This window comes from Pipra filicauda, unplaced genomic scaffold (genome assembly GCF_003945595.2).
Source record: "Pipra filicauda isolate LSUMZ 115617 unplaced genomic scaffold, ASM394559v2 scaffold80_size11013439_pilon, whole genome shotgun sequence".
Classification (NCBI taxonomy): domain Eukaryota; kingdom Metazoa; phylum Chordata; class Aves; order Passeriformes; family Pipridae; genus Pipra; species Pipra filicauda.
Window position 1 is genome coordinate 5,067,440 of NW_024104987.1, and position 25,991 is coordinate 5,093,430.

A 25,991-nucleotide genomic window follows, 5' to 3' on the forward strand; every position below is an offset into this window, starting at 1 on the left:
GGAGTTTTAGGGAAAAAGAACCTGAAGAAAAAAGTCTGGGATAGTGGAAGGTGTCCCTGCCCATGACAGGGGGGTGGAACGAGATGATCTTTAAGATCCCTTCCAATCCAATCCATTTTGTGATTCCATGATTAAGACAGAACTGAGTACAGTGGTGGTTTGACACTTTAGAGAAAACAGTTGAGCAGATACATTCTATCAAAGTGTCAGAACACTTTGGAGAAACAAGGTGACAAGATGAAACAGGTCACAGCCCAACAGTGTTTTGAATTTGTAAAAATATTGGGGTCATTCTAGTGATGTATTGGACTTTTTCATTTTTTTAAGTAATTTGAAAAAAGTTTCACATGTATCTTTTACCTCTGTGAAGCAAAGCCTACACCAAAGAACAGCTGCAGATGGCAGGTTTAATGGAAAAAAAAAAAAGATACTTTATAGAGCTCAGTACGACTCTTATTCAGAATCATGGCTATTTTTAAATAATTTATATTCAAAGTAAAGTAAAATGACCAGCTTTACATGAGATCATTAGAAGTGTCACAAAGAAAGAACAATAGCTATAGAAAAACACAGCAGCAACATTACCAGAAAGTAGGCTAAGCAGGTCTTTGAAGAACATAATGTGCATTATGTTACATTAAGGATACATGCCAATCAATGACTTCTGCTTTGAGGGCAAGTTACCAATCTGGAGGGTCTAAAATTAGAAGTCCTTTTTGTCATGCTGGGTTTTCAAAACAAATGCTCAATGGGATGTAGAGATGTTGTGAAATCTCAGCAAACAGGAAGCCAAGCTCCCAATAAACAATGTGGTTCAAAGCTGGACGTGCTACTGTTTAAAACACTGGAGGTAACATTACTTCTACAACCCCTGAACTTCACTGTAGTCCAATGTGAGAGAAAATTCTTACAAAATCCAAACAAATTAAAGGGAGAGATGATTCATCCCAATTTCAACTGAGTTTACTTTCCATAGACCTCGAGAGAAATCACAGTGACCAGCTCAGCTGACAACTCTCCTGTGAGATTTAACAGACTCGTAGGGCAACGTCTGTTGCTTAATGGATCATCCCCAACATAAATGAGGTTTGTCTTGTGAGGAGACAAACTCCAGTGCAGCTGGATTGATATCCAATGTCAATCAGTTAGAACTTGGTAGTAACAAACTTGTTACTAGAATAGTTCGTGCTTATTTTTCTTTCTACATGATAATTAAACATCATTAGAGCCCTGGCCTGTAGGCAGAGCGTGTACACAAAATTAGTCTCATCACTCAACAGCTCAAACTTGTTGGGTAGACAGTGCTTACTTTTGTAAACAAAATACAATTAAAAGCACCCACAAACCTTAAGACTTTCATTTGGCTCAGCTATGAGTCTAACTTTTAAAACTGAGACAAGGAGAATTCATCCAATGTCTGGTGAGATCACCCAATAGTTAAAAACAAACGTTCCCCTCTCTCTGGGGTGGTATTTAGGTTGTGTTGCTATTTGTCTTTCGTGTTCTTATTCATCAAATCACTGGTGGGACTTTAACACAAACAGGAGCTTCATTTTCTCCCCACGATTATGATGTGATGAGCATGGGCGTGGTTACTGCTCATTCCTCTCACTGCCCTTTCTCCCAGGTAATGCTTTTCCTAAAAAATGACCACTCCACACTGATGCTTCACTCTCTCCTTCCTGCTCCCATTTCTGAGCCATTCTGAGAATTCCCATCAAACATAATTCTTCCCTCCCTCACAATGTCACTGCAGCACAGAAGAGACAGTCTGCTGGCTCTTACCTGAATCCCCCCACAGACAACTCATATTTATTTTCTTGGCATCTGCAGAATTATTCCACGACTTGGCAATAAGGGAGCCCTGATAGGACGAACACATCTGTTTGCCAGGCTAGTCCTTGCCAATGCAAGTACATATTCATTGCTGCAGAAAAACCTCAGACCTGTGAGGTTTGGCACCTCTTCCTCCCCTCCACGGCACAGCAGATTTTCCTGCAGCAGCAAAGCTGTGCTGACCCGGGCCATGGGTGGCCACACACCAGGGCTTCTGCTGCCTGGATTTTACAGGCACTGTGAACACGAGGCAGAGGAGGGCTGCTCTCTGTAGATAATGTGCTTGTCCTGCATAAATTACCACATTTACAAGCCTGACAGTGGCAGAATTTTCTCCAGAATTGGATGTCTCCTTAAAACTAAAAGCAAGCACAGAGCTACAGAGAAACAAGATTCCCTGCCAGGGCTGAACTGCAGCGTCCAGTTATAGAGATTAAAGAATAAGACTCAGGAGCCAGAAAAGACTTTGTTCTGCTCTATTAGCACCAAATTCATGGTGTTTTCTGTGATTCAATGTGACATAATTGCTAATGACCATTATGAGGGACGTGGCATGGCATTTGATGGTACATAATTTTGAAACTGCTGCAGGGATCATGCCAGGTACTACAGTTTGAGACGATCATCTTTTTTTGATACAGAGCTATTTCTTCAGAGCTTCGTTCCCTCAAGCCAGAGCTGAAGCCAATTACAGAACTTTAGTCCTACAGAGCTCAAATCCGCAGCTAGACAAACTTCAGAAAATCAGAGAAAGGAAGAGACACCCTAAGACAGAGTCACCTACAGTCAGTGGGGGTACTGCTGTGCCCTTTCTGGTCCATCAGTTATCCAAACACCAGATGGACACACACCTAAAACTCAGGAATGCTGTCCTGGCAATCTGAAAACCACTGCACACATGGGGACTTCCTAGATACAATCACAGTTCTGCTGGAGACCCAAGGTGACTACAAAGGTCATTCTGTTGAACCATCCTATGAAGGTTTTCCACCCAGAAGGAATTGCTCTCCATCCAGACACACCTTCTCTACAGGTGCTTCCACCCTCAAATCAGCCCCCTCTCACTCCTGCATTATGTGGTGACTTTTCAGTGCAATATGTCAATTTTGGACACCTGCTTCTCTCTCTTTCTTAAGAAACCTGTGTTGCTACAGGTGTGAGGTGGATCATATTCTCTTTGCAAACATATAGTGGTGGGTGACTTGCTGTGTCATTGCTTTTCTGGGCAACTTATTCCCCTGAGTCAATCCTCCATGCTGCTGAAGGAGCCAGAGCAGTTCCTTTGCAGTCCTAACAAATGTTTCACCCGTGGCAAACTATTAAACAAAGGAAGGATAGCAGGAGATAAAACCCCTCCCCTGCACAAAAGACATAATTCAAGTACAGTCTCAATATGTAGATATTCAACAGCTTGTGTTTCTCATGGTGATCCACAAAAATAATAATTGAAACTTCACAATGTTCCCTCCATCTGATCCCAAACAAACCACAGGAGCATGATAGCCCCTCTAACTGTCAAGACCAGGCTACTATGTGACTACTGATTTTTCTAAACTATTTCACAGATCCTCCTTCCATTGCTGCTGTTTAGTTCTTCCTGCTCTGCCTTGCACCACAATGCAGCTCCTACCTCTGTTTTAGGACCCACTGGTTTGATTTGTACCTCAAGGAAACACAGAACGACAACTCTGATTTATATGCTCTTACTCCACACATGTGTAGGTATAAGCAATCATTTGGGGCTCATTAAGACCCATTCATTTTAAATTACAGGCTCATGACACACCTCTGCAACACTTTCAAGACAAAGCTGATGTCACTCGCCTGCCGGGGGCTCAGGAGTTTGGATGGCTGCAAATAATGTCATGAATAAGGTGTGGCTGCATCAAAGTTGACTGGTTTTAAAGTTATAGTGCACCCCTAACATATCCTTCATTCTGGCTGCTCAGCATATGCCCTGCATCCATCTACAGTCCCTCAGAATCACTCCTACACGAGGAGTGTGAGGGGGTGAGTGATCTAAACGACTCTGCAGTGGCATCAGGGAGTCTCAATTAAGGCAAAATAACTTCTACCACTTCACCTCTCACCTCTGATGTGGGTACTGAATGCTTTTAAATCTCTTCCCAGTGGGCTCTCTCATTTGTCTTACATTTAATCCTCCTTGTGAAACTTTCCCCACCCTTTGAAGGTAACTAAGATTCATCTCATTTGTCTGTTCTTTGCACCTCATTGCAGAAATTGATGCCTGAGATAAGATAGCTGGATAATGTTCACAAATAGCTTCCAAGAGCCTCTTTGGTGTTAAAATAACTTCTTTTAAGGTACTTTCTCTTCTGCCTGCCGGGTTTAAAAACTTCCCATGTGGCACACATGGAACCGCAAATTCTTGTTGCACAGTTTCCAGAACAGCTTTCTAAAGCATCAGTGCCATTAAAAATCTTTATCAAACGCATTAGAAATTGTTAAAATGATTCAGGAACACACAGCTACATCACCTCCTGCAGGTATCAACATCCCCTGCACTATCAGTTGAACAGTGACTAGGGGGTCTATTTGGCAGATACCAAGCAAAGGTTACTTAATTAAAATCATGACAAAAGTTTTATGCTTCTTCAAATTATATCTTTGGATATAAGGAAGATTGCTGCTTATTTCCTTTTGGGGTACGAACAGTCTTTGGGAATCTGACTGCTTGAACCAATACAGAACCATGAGCTGTGAGCAGACAATATTTAATGGTAAGAGCTTTTCACTGCACCAGAAGTTAATCTATCACATCTAAAAGGTTCTCTGACCCTCACACTGTAGGACAGGGGGACCTCAGTTCCCTCATATGAGGGGTCACTGTCTTGGTGGGTACATGTTGCTGGTTTTTTAATATAAAACAACCCCCTTGCTCCCATTTGGCTGACCTAAGGCTGTGGGAGTGCTTGGTGAGAACAGCTAAGTCCAAAGCTGTTTGTTTGGCAGAGATTTTCAGAGCATGTTGGGTTTAATGGCACTTCCTCTGCAATTGCTCTTTCCAGTTCAGCAGGGAGAGAACAAGGGAGCCAGTGGATAGAAACAGCTTGAGACAAAGAAACAGGCCTGAGGGATGCTGAGTCAGGCTTGGGGAAAAAAACTGAAACATAGCACATGGGAAGGATAGTGAAGAACATTAAAGGTACCTGGAAAATATTTTGGTTTAATTTTAAGGACCTAACTGCATTTTAAGTAAGAGGGAAGGATATTTCAAAATGGGAAGGTATAAGAAAGACTGTCCAAAGATTTTGTGCTGGAGAGTATTAAGTTTTGTTGCTGCTGTGTTTTCCAATGAGAAGATTTCATCAAAATTGATCCAATTTTGTGAGAAAATTTGATGCCTCTGGATCCACAAAATAAAGTGTTTCAGCTCAAAACTGGTGCCATACACTAACTATGCTCTCATTATTTGAGGTGCTACACACACTGCCCTCAAGAACTAGGCACTTCCCTCTTTTGCAGTTCTTCCCATTTGGCTCTGAAAGACTTCAAAGTCTAATATATATATATATAAAATATATCTCCTGCTTCATGTCAACAAGGATTCATTACAGAGTGGCTCCAGTGCTACATGTTTTATCTGAACCTACAGTAATTACTACAGCAAGTGTGCTGGTTGGTCCTTATCTTGTTTGCTAACTTATCTATTGATAGTGAGACAAACAACAGCCAACCTGCCTAATGAACACAATCAATCACAGAACACACATGCCACAACCAAACCCAAAATGTTAAGACATCCTGCAGCCCTGCAGAAAAGAAGCCTCCGACAGTGGCAGAGCAGAACTGTTGGAAGCAAAAACCAAATATCAAATTGAACCCAACAACTGTGAATTGTTTTGCAAAATAAAAGGGCTGCTGTCCTTGTGACAGCTCACTGAGCCATGTGAGAGCCAGGATGAAAGGGGAAGCAGGGAAATTGAGATCTCTAATTCTGCCTGCACTGAACACCCTTTTCTGAGCACAGGAAATGCCTTTCATTTCTCCATGTCATTGTCATGTTCAACAGCTAAAAATATATTAGTGAAATATCTGGGTTGATCTGAACAGAACATTGTGCCATGGCAGAAAGCTGTGAGGGTCTGCACTGTGTGGTGCTCTCTCCCTGCTCACCTGAATCCTGTATTTCTTTCCAAAGGCTCTGCTGCTGGTCTCTGTCAAAGGTGGAATACCTGAGCTACTGAATCCTCTGCTCTGACCCAAGTACAGCTCTTATGTTCTTACATATTGTTGGTCAGATAAATAGGGACTGAAGTTCAACACATTGGCTGGAACTTCATCCTGGTGAAAAGAACCAGCAGACAGTTTATGTCCTGCTCCCTTTCTCAAGGCAGGCATGAACTGCAGGTTAAGCAGGGCACTGGCACCACATTGGTCTTCTGCTTCAACATGCTTTTACTTTCAAACCAGAAAAGGAATGAATCTCCTTCTCTCACCATTGCAACTTGAAGACTCCTTGGAGTCGTCCAAGGAGGAGATGGAACGACTGGCTTGTCAGGTCACCCAGGCACCTACAGCAACTATATTGTATTTTTCAGACCCTAATTCATTTCCAGCCCTGTTGATCCCAATTCTCAGCTTCATTCTGCAAACAAAGGCACTCCAAAGCTTGGAGTAATTCCTCCTCTTCTTAAGTATCCTTCATTAAATGTTGGTAATTATGTTTATAAATGCAGCCGAGTGGCCCAACTCATTTCACATCACATTAACATCAATAACCCAAATAAGCAACTTCTTCCCTCTCATTTAAACAGCCATTCCACCACACAAATGTCTTCTAGGGGCTGAGGGCAGGACCTTCATGCCTGGCTCCAGTGTATCAGCCAGATCACGTGGGACCACGAGCACCTGAGCACTGGGTGGGTTTGTTGGTAGCCAGACAAGCTTCCACCACTTCTCTGCCAAAAGTCACTCTGTGAGACAGCCAAGTATCTGGAGACAATAAGGACGTAGCCACAAGATCTAACCTGGATCATGCGCAGGCAGGAGGCTTTGGAGGTTTTAGAGATGAGAAACGTGCCAAGTACTGGGCTTTACGTCACCATGGTCATAATATTAAACTGTCTATTGACTCTCTGTTGTTCTGCTCCATAAAATATTAATGTATTATAGAAGGAGGGGAATGAGACTGCTGTCTTCATGGGCATGGATATTGAGAGTGAAGTACCAATATGTAGGCTGAAGCTTAGGGCATTATTTCAACCTTGCATTTATTAAATTGAGAGAGCATCAATTAATTTTAAAAGCTTACCATACCCATTCAATTTAGTCAGTCCTAAAACATTAAATATAATTAAACAGTGAAAAATATCTCAATGCCTTGAGTCTGCCAGGGAGTTCTGAGCCAAGGCTGAAATTTTCAGCTTTCACTTCAAATTTTATGCCATTCAGTAGCAAAAATGAAAAACTGTGGTAATCTACACTTAGGCATAAGAATCTAGTCATTTCTTTTCCAATTAAGCTGCTTTTATTGATTTTGCCCAAGGTCTTTATTTTTAAAAAGCTTTTAAAATTCTATGACTCACATTGCTGGGATTTCAAAAAAGGAAAAATATGTATAAATATATATACCCTCACTTATTCATATATATGTAGAATGGGAATGTAAAATACATATATATATATAAACTATATGAGTTTATATATGGAATGGATATGCATATTTGCACGAGTGCACTCAGAGTTTTCATTAGACAGTTTCCTTTGGAAAGGAAATCTGTGAGTGATGGGTAGATACAGTCAGGTTTTGCTTACTTTCACAGCACGTATTTCTAAAGATTGTAGCCAGTCTTAATAACATCAGTATTATTGTAAGACTGAGAAATCCCAGCCAAGGTCAGCGGCAACGGGCAGATATAACTACACAAATATAACTACACAGAAGGGATTTTACCCCTCAGCAAAGGTGTTTATTGCACCCAGGCTTGGTGTGACCCAAGTTTGATTCATCCCCAATCCAGCACTATCATCCTCATCTATGCAGGTCCACGGAGGACAATAACAGCCAAGCACATTTACTGGATAACCTAAAGGTCTCCTTGGCCTTAAAAATTCCCTACACCTGTAAAATAGAAGGCATTTCTGTTGGCTGTGTTGGTGCCTGGAAGCTCGAGACAGGGATGAGTCCCACTATGCTGTGATCGACCTATGCAAAGTCATCTCATCCAAACTCTGAGGAGTTTATAACCTACGTAAATGTTTCCAATATCAACTGTCCAAATCAAAGCAGTCTGATAGAAACCCAGTCCATTTAATGTGGTTTTCTCATGCCAGAGGGAGTGCACTTGGAGCAGCAGGGAAGCAGAAGCCAAGTTTGCAAGGGGCAGAAAGTTGTGCTCTGCATCTCAAATTAGCATCAGTTGCAAATGCTCTTGACTGTAGTTTGTTTTGTTTTTTTTTACAAGGTGGCTTTTAAAATCCATCTCTGCTTCATTTTCCCTACATTCACGAACGCACTGTGCAGATCTCACTGTTATCAAACACCTCAGTTTCACTTTGGGTCCCATCTACAAAAAAACTGCTTTTTCCCTAGTACACTGTCCCATAATAAATATTACTAAGTAATTACTGAGGGAGTCATAAAAGGGAATTGGCATCCTAGAGACAGAATATTTGCACTCCTTACAGATTTGTGACTTTAATATTGAAGAGATACATCTTGCCTTCCAAAGTACTCCCTGGGCTGCTCGCTTCCTTCAGCTGAGGACGGAGCAAACGTCCCAGGGTTTGAAGAGCAATCACAAGACAGCACCAAGTGGCACCCCATTTACAAACAGCATCACTGGCCAAACAAACAACAGAGGAGGATTTACAGGGACACATTCCTGAGAGCCTGCTGCTGGAATGTGTCAGCAAATCATCCCCATGCTTAAATAGGTTTGGCAGGAACACCGAGATACAAAGTATATTTTATTATCCAGGTTCAATATTATAACAGACAGACATGGCGATGCACCACAAATGATCATGACTGTGATTTACCAGGAATTCACCCTACATTTATCAAGGGAATCAATGCAGAGATTGTCACACCTTGATCAAGAAGGAAAATTCATGATTCTCTATGTAAGAAACCACGAGAAGAGAATCACTGCCTACCCAAACACACTCCCACCAAGGAGGGCTACTTTTTATTAAGAGGTGTCTTTCAACCTTTAAGTACTAATATGTGCATGTCCACTTAAGTGTAGAATGAGTCAAACCATTACACCAGGATTAAGACCAGTTCAGCACGTTCTGGATTCAGACATGACAAACTGGAAGCACACCCTGACTCAGCTAAGCTCCCTGCCACTCCACAGTGAACACTTCTCAGCCATCATCCTTTCTAAAACTCTAATTATAGATTCCCCTTGCACTGTTTGACACGTTCAAAGGCTATTTTGGCCCAGCTGGAGTTCTAACACGTGGGCTCTCCACAGAGAATTTCAGTCTTGAGTATCTTACCTGGAAAATGCCACCATTCTCATGCCTTGGGGCTGATCACCAGCCCAGCAGATTCACAAAGAGGGAGCCTCAGACAGCTCCCAAACCTCTAAGAGCTTTACAGGCCAATAATCAACAACTTAAACTCTTTCTAAAAATTAATAGGCAGCCTGAGGATGGACAACAGTGAAACAGTGCAATGTTTTCAGAGGATGAAGCACCACTCAACAAGCATCTGACTAAATTACCCACCAGAGGCTTACTCCAAAGCCTACTAGCTAGGAAAACTCCTTCTGACTTTCCAGGGCCTTGGATCATGTCCCTGACTTTGGATTCATAGGAAAGCACCTAGAGTACACGTGTGGGTTCAGCAATGAAGGTGAGGTACAGATGGAAAGACGGTGGTGTTATTGCCAGACAGGGATTGAAAAGCAAACCAAATCTCTACAGAGCTCACCTTAAAAAGTAGTAAACATTTTCCAAAAAGAGATTGCCAAACCTCAAACCTACTGTTCAAATATATTGAATAAAACTTCTCTTAATATAAAAATGAAAGCCTCCACATCATATATCCAGTTACACCAGGTATTATCTTAAAAGGAAATGCACGCGTTCATAGGCCCTGGATAAGGGAGATATGGTACCTCTTTCTTCATACCCAGTTACTGATACCATCTTAAAGCAGGAACATCTCCTGACTTGCACTTCTGTGATTAACTAAACAAAAGCCTTTTCTGTTTGAAACAAGGAGGGAGAAAAATGAACTCTATATCAAAACTGCTTAAGCTCCTACGAGTTTGCCAGGAGAATCCCTCCTGTTGGGGTCCATCAGGAAGGCACTGGCTGTGTCCAGTAGCACCATTTGGCACTGCATGTCCCTTGCCCAGGACACCAGGCTGTCCAAGGTGTGCTGCTGATCTCCTGAATGGTGCTCAAGGATGTCTGGACACGTGATTTCCTGAGAAGCAGATGGTGCTGCTTGCTGTGCCAACAAGCTCAGAGAGCAGGTGAGAGCGAAGGGAAAGCCCTGTGCTCTGGGTGGAGGCTGGGCAGACACAGCCTGCATCCAGTAATCCTTAATATCCTCAATCTTGAGTGAGTTAGGTAATTTTTAGTCTTTTCCTTTTAGGAGTTCTCCTGGAGAAACTCAGCATCTCACAAAACAACTACACACAGATTGCATCACCACTGACAGACTGATTTCACCTACTTGCAATTATAATGAAATTTTAAAATTGTGCTAAACTGACTTGAGTACCATACAGGTACAGTAGAAAAAAAATCTATCATAGATTGAAAAGAAGAATAAGGTCTTAATTTTTTGCCTAACCTAGGGGCAACAACCTGCTGGTAGCTAATGAAGAGAACCAGAGGCAATCATATTGGACATTGTAAGATGCCTGGAGCCCACCTGTGACTGTGCATGAATTGCAGAGTTCATTTGTGTAAATGGGGATCAAACCTGCACACCTGACTATTTTGAAGTACTAGACAAAAGTATTTGGACCATATTTTATTATAAAGATATATACTATTAAAGAAAAAAATATTTAAAACTCAAATTGGCTTAAAAAGGATCATAAAAAAAATCATTTAAAATGTAAATTTTTATGTCAGCTACCTGCCACCAGAATAAAAGAAAGACTCCTGTGTGATGATTCATACTGGCTTGTAGGATGCATTTAATAAGAGAAGACAAGAACACCCACTCCACACAGCTGGACAGGCTCCTCTCATTCCATGCTGCTACATTTCTAACCCAAACTTTACAACTTCCCTTCCACTTCCTGAGTTAGCAGAGCTCCTGGGTCAGGCTGGACCAAACCTCTATGGTGTCAGGTTCATTCATGTACCTCTCAGGTGGTGTCACTGTTTGCTTTCAGTCTGCCCTATGTGAGCATGGAAAGGGCACAAGAAGTGTGGCTTCCACACCCCCGTGCATCACACCCCATAGTTTATTATTAATTCAGCTGGGTTGTCTTGCTGCCAGTAAAGCTTGAGAGCAGAATCACTGCTGTAACATCCATCACAGCTACTTGTGCTTGCATAGCTGTGAGGCTGAAACAAGTTCATTATTTTGGAAATAAATGCATTTTGGTTGAACTTTTGACTGTTACCAATGCTCTGTTTTCCCATCTCCCACATCAAACCAAATTAACATTCAATCAACATCTCTCAAAGAATGTGACAAAAACACATGAATGGGATTGATTAAAATGCCAATAGAGACTGAACTATGATATCAACATCATAGATCAATAAGATCCAGACAGAAATGGATTACAGACAAATATATATCATATTAGTCCCCCTTTTCCTTAATTTTCTATTGTACCTTTTAATATCTTTCTTCTACCTTTTTTTTTTTTCTGGCAGCACATATCTCTTTGGAATGACATCTAAAAAGTTGCACACTCCTATATAAAACTCCATTTGTCATATATATAGATAGTACTATTATTTTTATTACGGTTCAAAGCAAACTGCAGGACTGGTGGGGAAAAAAACAAAGCTGTCCTCTGCCTCTATGTGTGGGAAACAGCAGAGCAATAAGAGGCAAAACAGAAGAAAATGCAGCCTTGAAACTAAAATATAATTAAAATAAATCAACTAAATAATAGAATTAAAATGAATCAAAAAATAATTAGTGAACTCAAGTAAAGCTTGTGCTTGAGAAGTCACTGGATTAAAAAAACAAAAACCATGCTTGGAATAGGGTTATTTCCACTGACTTGGGCAGAGTCATGATTTAAACTTTGCCCCATGGGAGATCAGTTCAGCCCAGACAGAACCTCTGGAAGGTGTGAGCTCAGGGAAGTCCACCTTTGCAGAATTACCAGCTGAAAGGAGCAAGAAAACAGCAAACAGATATGAGAGACACAGCATTAGGGCAGTCACTAATCATGGGCAGCCCTGCTGTGGGAAGGAGCACCAGTAAGTTGTTTGCTCAGACCTGTCCTGGCTTTTTATGAGCTCAGGATAAAAATCCAACACCACAGAGCAGTGACTGTGCAGCACAACCTGCCTTTCCTTTCTCCCTCCATCCATCATTTGGAACTCCCAGCAATAAGCCCACAAAGCCAGCAGAGGCTTTAAAAAGTTAATGAGAAAGAGGTAAGAAAAATGTACAACTGTTTGTTCCAGAGCCCTGCAATGCTGGTGGTTCATCCTCTGAGCTGCTCTGGCAGTTCCACACCAGGGGTTTTACTGCACTGCTCCCCAAGCAAACCAATGTATCATTAGCAACCAAATCTTAGTGCTGCTCTTGATAATAATGATGCCTAAGAAGGGTTGGCTCTAGTGTCAGTTTTCCAGCACAAACCAGGATGAATCCATAACAAAAGCTAATTAGTGCAGTTCGAGCTTCAAATAAAGCTTTGCATATTACACAAGCCCTGGTCTCATGGCTTTTCTATGCTTCTGGCTTCATCAAGTGAAGAACAAAGCCATACAAACATTAGGAATGGTACAGAAATTATAACCAGTAGCCTTCCAAAGAAGCTGCCAGAGAACTGGGCGAAGGTGAAAAACTGGAAAACAATTTTCATTTGTCTAAGTCAGTGTGCCCGTGCTCAGAAACTCACCTTCACCACTGACACAAACCAATCCTAAGGGAAAAAGCCTTTATTTTCCATAGATTCAGCCCACCCAAATCAAAACTATTATTGACATAGGCTCTGGGAGCAATGAGTTTTGGTCACCACAGATCAGCATTCTCTACCACACTTACACTACACTTTCAGTTCCTTTACTCCTCAAAGCTCTCTGCTCCATTAGTATGAAATCAAGAGGATTCAGTTTTAACATATCTTGTGATTTTCCTTAAATATTTCAATAACATTTGAAGTCTTATCCAAAACCAAAACACCCTATCCACAAACAAAAATTTTCCTTAGAGCAATATAAAACATTCAGGATATCTTTCAATACAGAAGTGTTGGGATTTCTCAGTTAACATACAGAAAGCTTGGTTAAGGTAAGAATGCAACAACCAGAGAGCTCACATCAGACTTGCCAGGGATTTATGTGCTTTATTTCAAAATATTAAAGCACACTTAGTTCCTCATCTTTCAGACAGTAAAAAGATTTAAGGGTAAGATTGAATTAGCCTTGTAAATACACTGTGATACTCTGCAATCTGCTTGATGGCAATATGTAACTATAGATACCGAAATGCTTTGTTTGGGAGTATATTAAATTAATATAAATGGTATACTGATATACCATCAAATATTTACCATCTTACATCCCCAGGGGAAAAGTAAGATCCATGACTACCAGAGGAAGAACCTGCTTTCAGACATTTCCAAGCATGCACCTGTGGTTTGGGGTGCATGTTATTAATTTCTACTGCTTTATTTTTTATTGTGGTGTTTTTATTTCTCTTCCCTTTCCATCAAAAGTGAATAACGGGCTGTTCCTTCTCCAACTGATTTCGATGAAAGAAGTCTTTGTGCTCTGTGTCACACCTCACTGATGCAGGTTTGATTCATATAGATAACAACAGACATGTTTTATACCAGTTTTCCAAAAGCTGGAAAAAAAATTGTTTTTCATTTCTGGAGGAATATAGTTAAATATGAACTTTGTAACAGTGGTCAAAAAGAATTACAAGGTGAAGTGGAGCAGCTATTTACTTTGCTGTAAAATCCAGTGAATTTAATTCACAGATTCCTGCTGGTTTAAAGAGGTTTTGGATCTGGACCTGACTGAGATGAAGATTGTGATTTTATTGCTTTCATGGTAACCAACTAATCCATCCCTCTGTTGCTGACATTGAACAGACAAATGAGATGGCTCAATTTTGTTTAAAAGTACCTTTTGTTTAGTTCAAATTGTTCCTGCAGAAAGAGAGGCCCCAACACTGCTTAAAAAATTAGGAACAATACAAATAAAGAAATGCTTGTGTGCATATATATATATATATGTACAAAAAGCATTGTGGGATTTGGTTGGGTTGTTTTGGTTTTTAAATACTCATTTGAAAGGGCTCAATTCATAGCTACTCCTATCTAGGACCCAATTTTTATATAGATCACAAATATATAGTGAAGATGACTGGGCATGATTCATAGCACATCACAGAGTCTCCCCATAAACTCCCTGTCTCTCTACACCAGCGAGATTGTCACCCCAGATAATGACAACTGTGGGCATGGCAGATTTTCAATCACACTTCATGTGCTCTGTATCACCACCTGATGGCACTTTTACTTGTAGGGCATGGCCATACTAAATCATACACTATCTCTGCATATATTTGTCACTGGAGGAAGGCTAACACACAGCACTGCTTACTCCAGGTGACAGACACCTGATGAATAGACACAGGAATTCCAAGGACCACGTCTGACTGGCACAGTGCTGCTCCTGCCTGAAGTATTTTCCCTGCAGGAGCTCAGGGAGAGGCCAGAGCTCTCTGCTGAAAAGGTTTATCCCTACTCCTCCAACTCTGTTCCTCAGGAGACATAAATTCAGGCCCCCCCAGCCTCCCTCTTTGTCCAGGAGGGACAAATATCTGTGCCCTAGGATTCAATGACATGATCTGCACATGCTTTTATCTCGTGCTGTGCAACAAAGCTGAGTTTCTTCAGGAGATTGTTTTATCTCCATCATCTCCAGCTTCTGCAAGGCGTGCTGGTGGTTTTGGCAAGTCCTTTTCATTGAAGGGCAAAGCACTGAAAACACACACTGTCTTGGACATTTTTCCCTTTTTCTTCCCTGAAAACAATTTTCTTTTCTCTCTCTTTTCTAACTTACTCTTATTAATGCAAGGTATAATACGTGAGATCTGCCTTTTAAATCCAACACTGTTTCACTTCAACTTTTCCCTCACCCCCGGTGCAAGTTATCCTACAGAACCAATGGGAGATACAGGATTGGGTGATTTTTCATATGTATAAAGAATTTATGATCCTGTAACTCATGCAAAAATTCACTGGAAAACAAAAATCCCTCTCTTTGATTTTACCCAAGAAAATGCACTAAAATCTGAATATATTTAACTTTCTTCTGTGACCTTTCCACTGCTATGGAATTGCTCATATGCATGAAACCAAGGCTGCAGTTCCATGTGACTGTTTTGCAGGTCTGTGGTCTGTTTTATAATGTGTATTCTCCCTTTTCTGTGCCGTATCTTCCATTTTCATTATGCCTCAATTAATACACTGAAATATGCTGAGCGGTTTCACATGAAATATGTTTCTCATTTTAATCAGTTTAGCATCAAAGGTTTTAGGCTGGCATTTTCTAGGTTGGTGCAGAGGGTGTTTATTAATTTGTCTGTGATGCCTCCTCTCATTAGTGTTTAATGGAATTTCAAGCAATCCCAGCAGCTAGTAGATAATTTATTTTTTAAACACATTTTTATCAGTGTATTAAACAATCAGACTCTCTATTGTTTCTGAATAATCTGGAGTGCTTGTTTCATCTGCAGACTAGAAAAGCTGGTACACTCAAAGTCCTGATTGCCCAGGGTTGAAAAAAACCCCATTTTTGGTTGGAATTCAGAGTGACTGAAAAGCAGCTGCCTGAGATTTGGATCCTCCAATATTCCCTTTGCAAAGAACCTGACTAAAGCAAATGCCATCAAGTCCTGATCCCACTAATCCACTTACTGGTAAAAAAGGCTCCTGCCACACCCTTAACCAACTCACGGGAGCTGTGTGTGCTGGAAATCTGCTTCACAAAGGCTCAGACAAACACCAGAACTCACCTCCTCTGCCTCTTCCCTTTCACCTTATACCAAGGAGGCCTATTTAACATTACCTCTGTCATGCAAATGCTCATCAGCCAAAAATATATCACTGTCTACTAACTATTGACCCAAGGTATTGAGTTTAGACTGTCAAGAGTTTCAGAACCCCTAAAACAATGTCAAAAATTCAAAAAGAAATCAACTATTCACATCAGTAAAGCAATATTTAAAATATGAGCTTGTGTTCCAAAAAGGTTTTTAAAGGATCCCATAATAGTCCAAATAGACTTTTCAATACTTTTCGAGTGTTTAAACTATACATTTGAAAAAAATGACACCTTCAGCACTAGAATGAATTGTGAGGGTATAATTTCATAGAGAAAGTTTTAAAAGCTAGTAATAATCTCTGTGGGGAAAACAAAAATAAAAGTTTTCTATTTTTACAAGGGTGACTAAACCCCAGGAAAATGGAAGAAGTTTTCCATGGACATGGCCTGTCTGCAGGAATCATGAGGCTCAGTTTGGCACATGAAACATCAATTCCAACGTTTGATGGAGGTGAAAAATCTCTATGTAAACAGATCTGAGGCTATTTTTGTTTTCATTCCTCTGACACTGTCTTCTCTCAAGCCTGTATCAATAAACAACTGTATCTGCTTGATCACAGTGCCATGAAATCACATTTACATTCTCATTCCCAGCTCATGTTCTTGTTTCACTTGGTTTAGCGTGGCAGATGAGTCAAAACCTGACTGCAGCCCTACAAAAATGGCTTTGCCACACGTGCTGAAAGACAGGCTCAACAAGCATTAAATGAGGCCTCATGACTTTGTCAATGTTCCAGGTGTTACTAAAGTTCTGCTAAAGAAGAGAGCTCAGCATTTTCCATGGAATCTTCATTGATCCCTCCTGGTCCAGAAAGGACATGCTGCAAAAACAATGGGGCTGCTCTTTCCAGACCTGATATTTAACATGTCACTGATATTTACAGCCCTCTTTAGGCTCTGCTTTCCTTTTTGTCCCTTCTGCTCTTTTTTTCTGCAAAGGGATCTCCCTGCTTTTATCTACTAGCACATAATTTTTCCCAGTCCTGGAGATGCTTTCCCCTGGGTTATCGTTTTTACCTTCCTGGGGGCTGCCAGAAGCAGAGCTGTAAAAATAGTTTCCAGGGGTACCAACCCCCCCTGTCACTGTAGATAACCCAGATGCAGAACTCCTCAGGTGGATGGTTTTGTATCTCTGATCTAAGACAGTTTGAGCTCCTTGCCACAGGGAAAGCCCTTTTGTCCTTGGAAACCTTGAAGTCAACACAGAAATCAAGTCAACCCTCACAGACCTGGTCCCTCTGTGCCATGGAGGGGAACCAGCTCCTGTCAGTGGGATGCTCTAAAAAGCAGAAATGGTGAGCAACAAAGAGATGCAGCACAGTGCTGTACTTTGCAAAAAAGCAGCTGAACTTTTACTGCAATTATTATAGCATCAAATACCCAGCAAGGCTGAGCAGTGAGGAGAAATGGTAGCAAACTAAGAAGAAAATCCATCACTGGACTGCCTGATTAGTTGTTTCTCAGGAAAGTTATTACTTTCTGTAACAACAACTCAGGAAGTGTTTAAAATCTGTTTTTGAAAAATAACTGCAGCTGATTAACCAGTTCATTGCTCCCACTACGTTATGGGCTGGAATAACCAAGGATTTGTCTCAGTTACAGGGACAAGGAGCCATTTTGCACTGACTGCAAGTGAAGTTGGTGCAGAAGAGAGGTAGGGGCACATTACATTTATCTCATGAAACGGTCAATTACTTCCATTCAAAAAAAAAAGATGCAAATCACAGTTTATCTTGTCAGAGAATAGTTTACAGGCTTTTTGCCCAAGTCACAGCATCACAGGATGGTTGGGTTTGAAAGGGACCTCTGGAGACCATCTGGTCCAACCCCCTGCTGAAGGAGGGTCACCCAGACCAGGCCATGCAGGATCACATGTCCAGGCAGGCTTTGAATGTCTCCAGAGAAGGAGACTCCACAACCTCTCTGGGCAGCCTGTTCCATGCTCTGTCACCCCCTCAGTAAACAAATTCTTCCTCATATTCAGATGGAACTCGCTGTGTTTCAGTTTGTGCCCCCTTATCCTGTTGCTGGGCACCACTGAAAAGAGCCTGGCCCCATCCTCTTGACACCCAGACACCGCTGCCAAGTGCCCCATGATGAGCACCTGGCTCACCCCATGTCCTTTTGTGAAGGGAAAACCCAACCAAACAATAAAACCCACCAGCAGTTTTTCCTCTTTCTCATTTTGTGATGCTCTTCACCTAAACCAAAAGCAATTCCATGGGAATGTAGCTTCTGTTGTATGGGAGAGATGTAGCATCATCAGTGCAGAAAATACATCCTTGAGCGTGGAGTCCTTGAGTTTTCCCTTCAAGGAAAACGGCAGCAGGAGAAACAATGAGGCTTGGCACCCAAGGAATGCTCTCAAAAGGCTCACAAATACCAGCCTGCATGATTAAAATTATCTTTCTGTTAAACACCAAGACAACATGAATAAGAAGTAACGCCACATTTATATGCTCAATTAGAGAATGCAGTTTTCTCCAGAATACAGGCTGTTAAAAGCAGCAACGAAAAATCCAGCACCATGTTAATATATGTTAATTTTTGCTAATTGTATGAACTGTTGGGATCATACCTTATGTAAAGCCCTTCCACGCCTCCCAGACTTGCTTGCAAGCTCCAGCACTAAAACTGAAAAGGTTCCTGTACATGTTTTCATGGGGAAGTTACTAATTGCTATGCATTTCATCCTGCTTTCTTCTACCCTACAAATGCAAACACAGCAGGAGTGTGTGGGTTTACCTGATTAAACAGAACACATCCTCCTGAAGGAGTACTCTTAGGAGAAGCTACAAACTGATTTTCTTGTTACTATTTCAAAAGCTACAGTGCAATATATCCGGTATGTGCCCAATGACACCAATCTGATGAGGCTCCTGGCGTGCCCACAAGATGGCAATTTAGGAAGCCCACACTTCAGAGCTCCCTAATCCCAGCTGTCCATGATCCATCCGTGCTGGCACAGCTCCTGCACTGCAGCTGAGCTCACCAGCCCCAGGATTACCTTCCCTGAGCAGGGGGATAACAGATCCTTCCTTTGGCACAACCAGAAAAATTCTCTTATTTCCTTCAAGCTCGACTTTGATTTTAGGAGCCTGATATAGGAATGGAAAGAGAAGGAAACAGGGGACTGAAATAGAGGGCTTAACTCCAGAAATAGGATCTTTTAAAGGCATATGTGAGGCAAAAATTCCTCACTTTTTTTTTTTTTCTGCAGACAAGTCTTTGCAACATCTTAATGGTTTTGCATTGGTTGGTGGGTTTCTCAAAACAGTTGCTATGCTGTGGATTGAGCTTCCACAGGCTTAGTTTGACCACACAAAAATTGAGGACAGGCTTGGAAATCCAAGGCCACAGCTGGAAATCAGAACTTCCATTCCAGAAAGGAACAGAAGGAAACTTGTTGTGTGTCAGATCAGAAAAAAAACCAGCAAGTTTCAACATTTTCAGGTGAGCAGAAATTCTCAGTGATACAGTCCCAGTAGCACAGAAGCATTTCATTGAAAGGTAATAACAAGGGACAACATATAAAATTCCAAGTGGAATGAGGTGAAATGCAATGACAAAGTCGAATCTCCTAACTTATATATTTTTCCACCTATAACTTGGAAGAATTTTATGTATCCCTGAGAAACACATTTTGATTCATCTGTATTTTCTGACAGGACACTGTTGTGTCAAGAATTTTTATCCATGCCAGTCATCACATTTTGAAGATCTCATGACAGTCACAGAAATCTTCCCTACAGTCAGTGAGTCAATTCCCTCAAAATGACAAAAAAAGAGGCAGAAGATGTTTTCCCTAGAATTAGACAAACTGAATGCCCTGCAAACTTCCTGGGTTTTCTGAATTTAAATTTTAACCCCAGAGATCCTTTTAAAAATTCCTGAATTTCTAGGGATTTAAAGTACATTACACTTCTGAGAACAGGGACAGAACTCTACAGACACGGGATCCTTAATTGATACCCTTCAATGTCTCATTTTTCATCAAAATATATTTCAAATGACACGTGATCAAGACAAAAATCTTCAGCTGAGATCTATTTTTTTGCAAGACAAGTACCTTTAATTGCCTTTTGCCTTTATCAAAGTTGTGTCAACTTGATCTTGCCAATAATTCATGAGCTTTCATGAATATGCATAACTTTTTCTGTGCAGGTTGGCATTATTAAATTTGACTTTTCCCAAGAGCAGGGAAATTAATTGAATGAAAGGGGAATTAAGAAGAAGAACAGGTGATAAACAAACAGATACAAAGAGAATCCTGTCACTTAAACTGGTTTGGCACATATATCCCCTTCTTGCCCCAAGATTCACTCACTGCCAGGTCTCAGGTTGCTGTTTAATCTGATGTCTTTTGGTTTTGTGAATGTCTTGATGAAAGCCTTTCCAGTCAACACTAATGTGCAGCACTTTATGGTGGCAAGAGCATTCAATTCTACTGTACCAAAATGCCCTGACCCTCATCATTTTAGAATAATTTCTTTTTGCTTTCATCAGCTGAAGATCACCATAAGTTTGCAGCTCACTGGAAAGTAAAACACTGACTGTGCACTTTGTTTCCTTCAAAGAGAAATCATATCTGTCATTCATGTCATACAGCAGTTGTCTCCAAAAATAAAACATTCTGTTCATGGAGGAAAACTGCCTGGAACCACAAAAGATTGATTTTTCTCCTAGAGCAACTCTGCCACATTTTATGCTGGAATCTGCCTCGGTTTCCATGCAGCATATGCATTAAGGACCTGGTATATCAAGTCCAAACAGTGCTAAAGCATCTCTGAAGTAATGGATGGGGGGGGGACTCATCCATTAAAAATTAGGACAAAACCCCCTGAACAGCCTCTGATTCACTTTGTGTGAGGCAGTCATCCTCTGCCATGCCTGGAATTTCAGTCAGGACATTGGTGTCCAACGAAAATTTCAGGCTCCAGATTACCCAGCACTCTCAGCTTGGCTTTCCTAGAAACATTCAGCTACACTCAGTCTGACCTGTGAGTCTCAAACAAAAGAATATTTTTAATAGGAAATGTCTTTATCCAGAATTCAGATAAAATAGATCAGTAAAAACATTCCTCACCCCCTCCCCAGACTCAGCCCTGAACTCTATAATAGATAAATGATATTACTTTATGATATTGAAGAGAATTGAAGTTCATGTATTTCAGACACCTGGGAGGACAGAGATCAGAGCTCTGACAATTTTTCAGGACAGTGAATTGTACATTAGGTGAATGAAGTAGGAAAGTAACACTTGAGAACAACAACAACAAAACAATAAACCAAAAAATTAAGCTGTCAAAGAACATTCAGAGGACCAAACTAAAAAAAGTACCCTATCCTATCCCTGGCTCTGGAGCTGGTGTCAAAGAGCATACAAAGAGGAATATCCAAAATAACAGTGCAGTCTTCTACTCAGGGAAACCAATAACCTTAATAAGAAGGAAAGTGAGGAGGAAATACCACATTTAAAAATCTAGTGGCTCACTTGGAAATAACAGTCTCTGGTTTTCTTTTGAAATCTCCCCCATACATATGCAGTACAATGAATTGCATTGAAATGGATGAGCTCCTGTCATCTATTATTTGAAATGTGAGCTGAGGTTCACTTTAAATCATTCCTCTGCCAGAAAACAGATAAAAAAAAGAGGATCCAATAGTTTCTACTCTGAAAGCCATTTCACCATAAATATATGTCTCCTGATGACAATATATTGGATGAGCTTGTTTATGGATTCCTGTTCCTGTGGTCTTGGATAGTCTCCAGCCTCTGAGCTTTATTCTCATCACAATATGTATTTTAGGTAATCATGTATAGAATAATTATGGTTTTAGAAATACTTGTACTTTTCCTCCAAGAATTAAGAAGAACTAAGAGGAAAGAGCAGAGAGCACATGACAAACTTGTGAGCCCAGAATTGTGCTTCACAAGTGCCTTTGGTAAATCATATTGCTGTGCCTCCAGAAGGTCAAGAGCCACATTTTATGTAATTTTTTTTCCCAGTAAACTTGCTTTATAAAAATAAAAGCTGTTCACGGAGGACTAGACATAAGGCACTCAAAACAACAGCAACATAATTTCAGCTAATTTTCTTTCTCCCTCCCCTTGTACAGGACAGGTGATGCCTCCTAAACATGTACCCAGTGTCAACATTATCTTATTACTTCCTCTTCAAAACTCAGACCGTGGTGATGGTCACCAGTGTAACAACCTTGAGGAACTGGTGCTTCCCTTTTACAAAGATGTGAACAGTGGAAGTTTGATAACTCAGAGTTGTACTCGCTGGCCATCAATCCACGTTCTCCTAATAACGATAAATATGTGATGTGTCCAACTGATGGATGGCTCAGGCACTGGCTGCTTCCTGCTTTTAGCATCACTGTGACAAATAAATATGGATGTGCTGCAGGTGGGCTTGGTATTTGTGCTGTTTGTTTGGGGTTTTTGAAAAGAAATTCTCACTCTTTTCAGTCCTCCTCACTGATATTATCTGATAAAATTAACTTTGAGAGATATCCCTAAATAAACAACCAAATAACCTAGCAACAGTTTTTTTCTAGCAGAGCTAGAAAATTATCTTCCCTGCCAGAAACTGTCTATGTTTCTTGCAGCAGTGGGTGCACATTTTGGTAAGAAACAATGGAAATTATTTGCCTGAATTTTCAGATCCTAAGTATTCTATTCCAATTAGAAGCTACATATTATATATCAAGATACATGGGGGAAGAAATGGTTGTATATATGTTAGAAAAAGGGCTATTATTCTGCATGGTAGAACATAAACAATTACAGCATGTCAATAGATTGTGTTTTCATTGACACTTGAAGGATTATTACATAAACACATGTACATATATACGCACACATGTTAATTTCTAAATTAAACAGTTTTTGTCCACCATATTATGGGCTAAATGATCATTTTGCCTCTGAAAGAACATCACCTTATTGAAAGTCCATTGTGGTCACTGGGAATTTTGAGGCACACTGCTGTGCAGCATTTCAATTGTGAGGTTTGAATACAGGTATTAAAGGAGTCCTAAACTCAGCAAAGAATTTAATATCTACATAATTTGAATGAAGTCATGCCTCTAAATAACCTATTTGTATGACAATAGCTCCACAGAGTGCTAGCCAAGAGCAGGACCCTGCTTTCCAAGGCTGTCAAACATCCAGACTGTGGCTACACTCAAAAGCTTAGAAGGAAAAAATCATCTCAAGCAATTTTCAGAGCATCTTTCCAGAGCTACTGCTTGAATCTGCAGTTCTCCTGCTGAATTCTGAGCCACTTGTAATTAGATTAGACATATTTCTGCCACACGTTTGCTTTAAAACACTGAATGCATGTTGGATTGCAAATATGACTTGTTTCAACATATGTTTTAGCATAAAACAAACAGTTCTAACAACACTCTTCTCTTCAGTGCCAGGGTTTAATTACACAGAACTGGAACTCAGAGCATTGCTCAGGCCAGTAAAGACTATTAATAGCCATGGATCATGGATATCATTCCTACAATGCAATTTGAAGTACTGGTATGTATAATTTCAATACTATTATTATTCATTCTGGCCTGTTTAATAGACCACTCTCAATATTGTTCTGCTGATTCAAATCAGCTTTAATTAATATCTGTAAAGCACTTGATCATCCAAGACATTATGTGAATGCCAGAGATTTTTGCTGCAACATAATTTTAAAAAACACTCCTCCTATTCATTATTTATGAATCATGAAAAAGTGTTTGATACTTCACAGACACACAAAATGACAGATTTCCTGTCCTTGTATACTTTACAATGTAGAGGAATATAAAAATGTGTTGGTTTGCTTTTTGTCAGTTTATCTTGACATAATATCAGCTCAAAGATTTGCATCATCAGAACAACCTGGTGGATCTAAGTAGAATCTTAAAACTCTTTTGATTTCAAGTCAGCTGTATTTTGATTCCAAGAACAGAGTCAGCCACTTGATACTTTAAAAGATGTTTAAAGGCTTAGGATAAACAATTTAAAACACCCCAGCTAATTGCAGCAGAAAATATGAGATTTGCTTTAGAGAATCATCTTTTATTTTTCCTAAGCCGGTAATTCTAGCTTTTCTCAGAGGGAGTTTTTCTTCCTTTAGGTATGCAAATCAATTTTATACGTATTACTAATTAGAATCATAATGAATGTGCCTTTGGAAGAGATCTTGCCCTATTTGCTCATTAACTGAAGGGTGAAGAAGCAGCTTTGTGACTTGCTCTCTAGGTTCAGAACGCTGCACCCTCAACCACACGTGGTACTTTCTGTAGGGTGTGAGGATGAGGAGCAGATGTTATTCTAATGCTGGAGAGAGGCTGAACTCCACCCTGCTGTGCTGAATGTTTCAGACAGCCACAGTGAGGTTTAACACTGTAGATACATCAAGCATGACTCAGAAAATCTCTTCACAGAGCTCAAGTCACCTTTTGGGGTCTGGGGTACAGTTGCTCCTATAATTTACCTTCTACTGTGGTTTTTTTTTTTTTTTTTTTTTTAATTAGAGATTATAAAACTATCACTCTTGTTTTGTACACTTGTCAAAGTCCTCCTTTTCCAGTATGTTTTATTACAAGATATTCCCATAAGCCAGATTCTTTTTAGGCACTTCAGTGAAGGCTGAGCAGTGTGCTAAATAATAAAAACACTAGAAGACAGAAACTAAAAGAAAGTATTAAAGGAAAGGAACGTGCATGGAAGCAACTGGCCAAAATCAAGACCAGAGGCATGACTACAGCTGCAAGTTTCTTATGAGAAACCGTTAATTTTAAGCACTTGAGCATAACCAAACCTACATGTGCCTCAACAAACCAGGATGGAAATGGACCTGGTAGATTAAATAAATGACAGGTTAGAAATTACTGACAAGTACAATCACCAAATAGGCTCACACAGGTTGCACACAGGCTGACAATGGGCATTGCATGACATCATCTAAAAGAATGGAAAGCAGCATCCCTTGCCTGAGGACCTTGCTCTAGTGCATAGCTTCAATTTTAAGTCATGCAGAGCCCATATCTTGCAACAGGCACCTGAGCTGATCCCTGTCAGAACCAGTAATTCAACCCAGTCTTAAACCCTCTCCAGAATTATCCAACCCTGATTCTCTCCCCAAATGCACTGCTATGAGATCTTTCACATTCAGCCACCATTATACCATCTCTGAACAACTGAGGACCTGCTTTGCACTGTAAATACCTAAACCTGCAGTTTAAAAACAAACCCCCAGTGAGCTGCAAACTGAGGAAAAAAACCCTCTTACACAGCTATTCAGAAATCCTGAACCCCATTACATCAGCTTTTACAGCCACTTGATGGGAAAGGTACATCTAGTAATGAATATTTTAGGGAAAAGCAGCCACAACTTGTCCCCTCATCAAAATATAGGCACATGATTCTCTTTTTTCACTGTTTTCTAAAACAAACCTGTGTTTGTATGTTACCAAATAGGAGTATGAATGCTCTACTCTTTTACATGACTTCTCAAGGTGTTTTAGCAAGGCAGGTATTGTTGCATTCATTTTTCCTGTGCAGAGTACAAGGTCATTTGTACATGGCACAGCTTGGAGCAGAGTCAGATCCTCATTCCTTCTTTATTTAGCTACTACACTCGACTGCCAATGCAAAGCATTCCTATAATGCATACTGTGACAGTGGGAATATAGATATAAAGTTCTCACTTTAGCTATTTTCTTTACCATTTATAATATGGATGGAGTTGAACGTGAATAGGCTGGAACTTTCTCTATCAATATTACTTTAAGAAACAACCTTTGCTGGTTCGTAGCAGTGCATCATAGTTCCCCTTCCCAGGCCATCCATTAAGGAAACACAGCACTTTCCAGCCCCCACAGTGGCATCCCATACTGAG

At 40.5% G+C, this 25,991-nt stretch overlaps 1 long non-coding RNA gene across 1 annotated transcript in view; it reads right to left on the bottom strand.

Moving 5' to 3' along the window:
• LOC120325056 overlaps window positions 1-25,991 on the bottom strand; it is a 34,283-nt gene that overhangs the window by 6,377 nt on the left and 1,915 nt on the right. The window contains exon 3 of the long non-coding RNA XR_005566863.1: window positions 18,668-18,797. This is a non-coding gene — a long non-coding RNA (uncharacterized LOC120325056). The remainder of the gene's footprint in view (window positions 1-18,667; window positions 18,798-25,991) is intronic.